Genomic DNA, 7,535 nt, shown 5'->3' on the forward strand with positions numbered 1-7,535 from the left:
GCCCAAAATATATGTACACCAAATACTGTCTCAAAATAGCACCTCCGGAATAAAGGAGTGCTCTCGGCCGCCCAACTGGGTCGCCTTCTACGAACCCGGGTCGCCTCCCCGTTCATTGCAAGGCATACGAACACAACATCCAAAGAAAAACGGACGGCACTTACCCGCGAACATGCTACTGAGTATGCAAGGCATCAACAATAATAATACATAATAGAAGCATAAGGGATAGCAGAAGATAAAAGAACTGTCCATTTCTCACGATACCTTTTTAACAGTCGTCGTACGTACTTACCCCTTTATTCCTCTAAATATATACTTGCTACATCCACATGTTTACATATGCAATAGTTTGTAATGCAAAGACAACCACACTTAGATATACAATACAGCCCCGTACCCGGCCATATCGGCTCGGTATCAACCTTGACATTATTATACGTTACATAAGCACATCATGACTCTAGCATAACTAATCATAACCTTATCGTCATCTTGCATTCATCATAACACACACACACATACATATCATAGTACCGTATCTGCTTATACACATTTAAACATTATCCGTATTCGGCCATATCGTGGCTCGACAATGCACTCGTTCCGTATTCGATCACGTATTCGGCCACGTATACTGCGCCACGTAGCTTCGACAAGATCGCATATATGTCTTCCGTACCCATGACCAAGTCCATTATGACGAGGCTCATTCCATGTTCTAAATGTCATTCCTAACGTATATCTCTTATCATCACATACATCTCATAAGCTTATCATGACTTTCCATAAAACATGTATTTAAATTAAGGACAATCCATTAAAAATAATATCATTTCGATGACGTGAACTTCATAACATATACCGTATACTTACCATTATTGTTCATCACATATGCATATACATCATCATACCACACATTTATCATCATATCGGTCATACTTCATCATAGACTCGTCATTATTAATCGTCTCGTAAGCATATCATGGCACCATCATAATTGCTCATCATAATTCATCATAATGCATGCATGGGACTCATGGACGATTACACTTTATCGGGGTGACGTAAGGTCGTGAACCCCTGATTGCATTATGGAGCATTCATGAACATTCCACCTCACCTTGAAGAAAGTAGCACATAAGGTGAATGTATACAATAATCAACTTCAATGAACTATGGATAGCTTTATTAGCTTCATAGGAACATCATATCATAGACTATAGCATCTCTTAGACTTAAGCTTATCATTATCATAATCATAGCATATCTCTTATCTCGTATGGCTATTCATGAACAAGGACTCATAGTTTTCTAGAAGATAGGAAATTCATAAAGAAGGAGGAAATTCATACCATAAGATTCATGCCTTAGAAATATATATATATATATATATATATATATATATATATATATACATATTTACCCCGGACTAGCCTCACATACCTTTGTCGTTCAACTATTCGATTGCTTGCTCGATCTTCTTTAATGCACTCGTTCTACCTTCAAAAGGATTCGTATCGACATTAGCTAAACATTTATAAAGACGTTCTTACTAATGCTAGAGAAAATTGGGCAGCATTTCCTTTGTTTATACTATTTTCCGCAATATTCCATATCAACTCCCAACATTCATAACAACAATCATAATATCACTAGCAACAATCGTCATTCATTTACATTATTCGCATTTCACAATTTCACTCCAATTCTCCATAATCATGACCAAGGTCCATTATCGCATTCTTTCACACATAATACTCATTCCATGTTCTAAATGTCATTCATAACGTATTTATAATCTCAACATATCCGTTTTCATGATTCATTTCAACTTCTACTCAACATTGACACTATTCACTCATTCATGACCCATTTTCTATACTCTTCTACAATCCATGTGTTTCAACTTATTAATACTTCAAACAACATAGAAAGATCATGAAACTCACCTTAGATGACGGAGGAACAAGCCTTGGATGATGATACACCTTTTTCACCAAAACCTTATTTTCACTTTTCTTGAGATTTCTTGAGTTGGATGACTTTAATGAGGTTTCATACACTTGATTCACTTCAAATCTTGCTATTGATCTTTGATTCTCTTGGTTTTCTTGTGGATGAAAAATATGGAAGGTTCTAGAGGTCTTGAGAAGTTGAAGACGTATATGGAAATGAAATAAATGAAGTGGGCATCACATATAAAGACTTAGAACATTTCAGTTGTCAACCAGAGTTCCACTTGATCGTTCCACGGTCCGTAAAACCAAGTCGACCGGTCGTGGAACCGGTCGTGGTTCATGACCAGCCCCATCCATCTTCTCGGGAATCGCTGGCTGTTCCACGGACACATCCACGGTCCGTGGATCATGATGCTGTCCGTGGAACAAGGTCGTGGAACTCACAGTTCCACCGGAGTCGTTCCCGTCGTTTCGTTTGATTTCCAATCCTTATGGAACCTTATTAGCACTTGTTTAACACTTCATTAGTAACCTAAGGGATGTTATAACTCTTCTCCAAAACATCCCTAAGGCATCATTAACTCAATACTCATAATTTTGCCCGACACACTAACTTATAACTCGCTTTCCTTAATAACTTTCTTTCTTTAACTCGAATGTCTTTGAAAATCTTAATTAGGATCATCAAACACTATTTCTTACTTGTCCAAACCTCATATACGTCATGTCTCCTCGTTAGCCTATTCACACTTTATCGGGGTGACGTAAGGTCGTACGCTAAGGGGAAATTTCCAAAGGTGTAACAATAATCGAAAGTATGGATAGCGAGCGCAAACATCGACATATTCTTAGTTGATCATTACCTCGGACTAAGTTTAATGGCACATAAAGAAGGAGGAAATTTATACCATAAGCATGCCTACCCCGTCTAAATTTTGGCACTTTGCCTTCGATACTGTCGTTTATTTGATTAATCGTCTTGCCACACCAACCAATAACGCCAAATCTCCATTTGAAGTAGTCTTTCATACTTCTCCTGGTTATCACTTTCTTCAGATATTTACGTGTCTTTGTTTTCCCTATCTCCGTCCTTACAATAGCCACAAAATGAATTTCCGTAGTCAACCTCGGGGAACAAGCCTGGATGATGATACTGTTGGGTTATAGTCCCTCACATCATGGTGGATATAGCAAGTGCCTAGAAAAATCAACTGAAAAATCTATATTGCTAGGCATGTTCAATTTGATGAAACAATATTCCCATTCTCAAAAGAATCCATTCTTGGACCACCACCATCTCTCCCTCAATCTCAAACTCCATGGATCTCATCACCTATCTTTCTACCAACGTTCTCACCTTCAGTTGTCCAACCTGCCGAGCCTCCTACTCTGTCTACAATTACTAATCAACTAAGTGAATCTCCTATAAACAGCCCCTCATCAACTCCCACACCAGATCCTAACTCAAGTGCCTCTCCGTCTCACTTTTCATCTGATACTTCACTTTCACTATCTGATATCTCTCTCGTGGTTGATCTTTCTCGCTACCCTATGACTTCGTCGCAGCCTAGGCTGCCCTAAAATCCTAATTCATGTCCAGAACTTAAGCACAAGATCAACCCTAAGCACCTTCTAATGTAATTCACCCCTTACGCAACAAGCGCACTACGAAGCCCTCTTCTCACTTTGCATCCTTATCATCTAAATCCACATCTTTCTCACCTTCCACAGAACCTAGCAATTTTACTAAAGCATCCAAATATAGGGAATGGTGTGATGCCATGTCCGCTGGAATGACAGCCTTGCTCAAGAACCAAACTTGGTCGTTGGTCTCGTTTAAACCCTCGATGAATATTTTAGGGTGCAAATGGGTGTTTCGCATCAAAAGAAATTCAGTCGAGGTTGTTGAACGATACAAGGCTCGCTTAGTTGCAGGGTTTTCATCAAGTTGAAGGCTACAACTATCATGAAACATTTATCTCGGTCATCAAGCCTGCCACAATTCGGACCATCTTATCTGTAGCCATCACTAATGAATGGCCTTTGTGTCAACTTGACGTACAAAATGCATTCTTACATGGTGATCTCCAGAAGGAAGTATACATGGCTCAACCACCTGGCTTTGCTCATCCGCTATTTCCTACTCATGTATGTAAGCTTCATAAGTCATTTTATAGCCTCAAACAAGCACCGCGAGCGTGGTACACTAAGCACTAACAATTTCTTCTCACTACTGGTTTTACTGCTTCAAAAACTGATGTCTCTTTGTTTATCTACTCTCATAGAAGCATAGTTGCTTATCTCCTAGTGTATGTTGATGATATAGTGCTTACAGGGAATAACTCTTCATTTCTGGAATCTTTATTCACAGTCTAGGCAGCGCATTCTCTATAAGAGACCTTGGTCCGCTGCATTATTTCCTTGGAGTGCAGGTTTGCCGAACAAGTACTGGTATATGGCTTTCTCAATATCAATACATTCATAATATATTATCCAAGGCAGGCATGCTTCACTGTAAGCGGACAAGTTCTCCGATGGCGACTAATGCAAAATTATACAAAGGGCATAGCTCTCTCTTTGATGATCCCAGTCTGTATAGACACATTATTGGTGCTCGTCAATACCTTACCCTAACACGACCAGACATCTCCTTCGCGGTTAACAAAGTGTGCCAATATATGCATTGTCTATCCCTAAATCATTGGACTGCAGTTAAGCGTATACTACGCTATCTTCAGCAGACCAAGACCTTCTCCTTCTCCATTTCGCGAGCTCCTGGTGCTTATCTTTAAGCTTTCACAGATTCTGATTGGGCCGGTAGTATTGATGATCGCAAGTCGATTGGTGGTTATGCTATATATCTTGGTTCGAATTTAATCTCACGTCTTCCGTAAATCAAAGAACGAGTAGCTTGAGTCCTCGACCGAAGCCGAGGACAAGGCATTGGGCGGATCGATCGGCAACGGGCCGAGTTAACATGGACACAGTCTCTACTCTTTGAGCTTGGGATCTCACTTCCTCGTGCCCCAATTTTATGGTGTGACAATATTGGTGCTGCATACTTATCCATAAATCCCATCTTTCACTCTCACACCAAACATGTCGAGATTGACCTCCACTTTGTTAGAGACAAGGTAGCCAGGCGTGATCTCATGGTTCAATTCCTCTCCTCCAAAGATCAAGTAGCTGACATTCTTACTAAGCGTCTCTCGACGGCTAGGTACCAGTTCTTACGAGACAAACTCAAGGTGCGCGAGCGACCTTCCGTTTACAAGGGGGGTAGGGGAGCATCCCAATCTTTATCCACACGGGACTCGACTATATCTAGTACAAGTAGAATTCTATAGGGCTTCATCTTCAGACGTCATTATCTACTAGTTGATCTAGACTCCAAGTTACTCCGTATATATGTATGCCATAGCCATGTGTATCAGTGAAGAGCAATTGTTCTTTTTATATTAAATTGTGTGAGTTGTGTATTGACAATGTGATAACCTATATTAGGTGTTTCACCCACAAATGTTTCATCCATATTTCCCCTCCCCCTACCACTACTACTTCTACCACCAAAGAAGCTCTGTCTCTTCATAATTAAATAGTAAGCAGATAAATCGGAAGAAAATAAATCGCAAGAAATTAAATTCCAAGAAATTAAATTGTGAAAATTAAATTGCGGAAATTAAAGATAGAGTTGGAACGAAGGTACCAAATTTCCGGAATAAATTCCGACAATACAATCGTTGAATTGAAGGCGGCTAGAATTGCAAATCCACCAAAGCTTTGACGCAACTCCGGATTGTTGCAAAATCTCCAACTCCACCAACACTTTGTTTATATAATTGCAAAATATAAAATTGAAACTTGAAGGAAACTTCATAGTGTATAATTGAGACAAATTGTAATTTTAAAGTGGCTAATTATTGCAAAATAGCTATAAATTGAGAGAAATTGTGAGAAAGTATAGAGAGAATTGGCGTGGATGAAAATAAAATGGAGAGAGGTTTATATAGGAGTGGGGGAGGGATTAAAGTGTTAAAAATAAAAGTTTGGGGGTTGGGGGGTGGTGGGGGGCCAAAATTGGCATTTTTGGCCGTTGCCAATGGCCCAATAATGGCTATATTTGGCAGATTAAAAAAAAAATTTTTTGACCGGTTAACCGGTTACAAAAATTTAAAACCGTACCTTGGTCTGCTCCAGACGGGTAGCCGTGTCGGGGAATCGGGAATCTGTCCGGTTCCGAACTGTCCAGCACTTGGAACCGGTCATGGGCTTCAACCGGACCGATTGACGAGGTTTAACTATAAAATCCGTCCCAAAAGATTGTCTTACTTTATTAGTTTGTCCCAAAAGATTTGACATTTACATATTTAGAAATAATTTAACTTTTATGAGATGATTTTACTTTTTTTTACACAAATATCTAAGGCTTGTTTTGGACCACACATTTCAAAAGTATTCCTTTATTTCTTAAACTTCATGTCAAGTCAAACTAAGATAATTTTTTTGGGAGGGAGGGAGTATATACTTAATCTTGCTCTTTTTGTTAATTAGTTTCAAATTCAATATAGACTAGATCTATAATGTTTGGCTTTAGTACCATTCTTTTCATAAGAGGAACAAGTAGGCCTAGTACATCTAAGGCGCTTATAATCAAGATTTTCAAGGGAATCTAGTGAAATAATTTATTTAATTAATGCCTAATGAGTAATATTAGAAAATAGAGAGCCACTTCTCAGATGAAAGTCATTCGTTTTGATTTGTCAGATTAAAAATCGCATGCTTGACTAAAGAATTTCCTCTATACTTGTGATGATATCACAGAAAATAAGTAAGAAAAACATTTACTGCCATATGAAATATTATTTTTTTGGCTACCAAACAAATCCTACACTCTAAAAGAAGAAAAAAAAAAATGGAGTAGACATGTGATTTTCAAAGGGCCAAACCCATCGACAAACACGCGCGTATTCAACTCTTTCACTGGAAACAAGTGGTCGCTTCGTCTAGGCAGACACGGGTGGGCCATTTCTATTCCACTTAGACTTTTTGCAGTTATCGGAGCAAAACTAACACTAGTCGTCTCTACGTGGATTAAGTGGCCAATTAAATTGTGTGACTTATTTAAATTGTGCCAACCTCAATTAAATTGTGTGTCAACTCATTTTAATTGTAAATTCACTAATTTGTGAATTCGTGAGTTTTGACCATTAAAAATTGGGGCTTTTGATTTGGATGTACGATGAGGGTAGCGCCCTTTTGGTATTGGTTTGCTTCGATAACGATAAAAAGTGTCTAAGTGAAATAGGAATGACCCACAAGTGTTTAAATGGAATAAGGAGGCTCACTTTTGAAAGTTCATGTGAAGGTTTTAAAGGACGGCATGTAACGTTATACATCGATGGGTTTGGCCTTTTCAAAGTGTCGGTGGAGATTGAAGGAAGGACAATAATGGTCGGAGGAAATGGGATGTCGTTTTTTTTATTTTTTAATCTATGGAATAATTTTTTTTAATTATTAAAGTTGTAAGTTCAAGGGAAAAGAGAAATTTTGTGTGTGTGGGCACAAATTATCATT

This window comes from Lycium ferocissimum, chromosome 11 (assembly GCF_029784015.1).
Source record: "Lycium ferocissimum isolate CSIRO_LF1 chromosome 11, AGI_CSIRO_Lferr_CH_V1, whole genome shotgun sequence".
Classification (NCBI taxonomy): Eukaryota; Viridiplantae; Streptophyta; class Magnoliopsida; order Solanales; family Solanaceae; genus Lycium; species Lycium ferocissimum.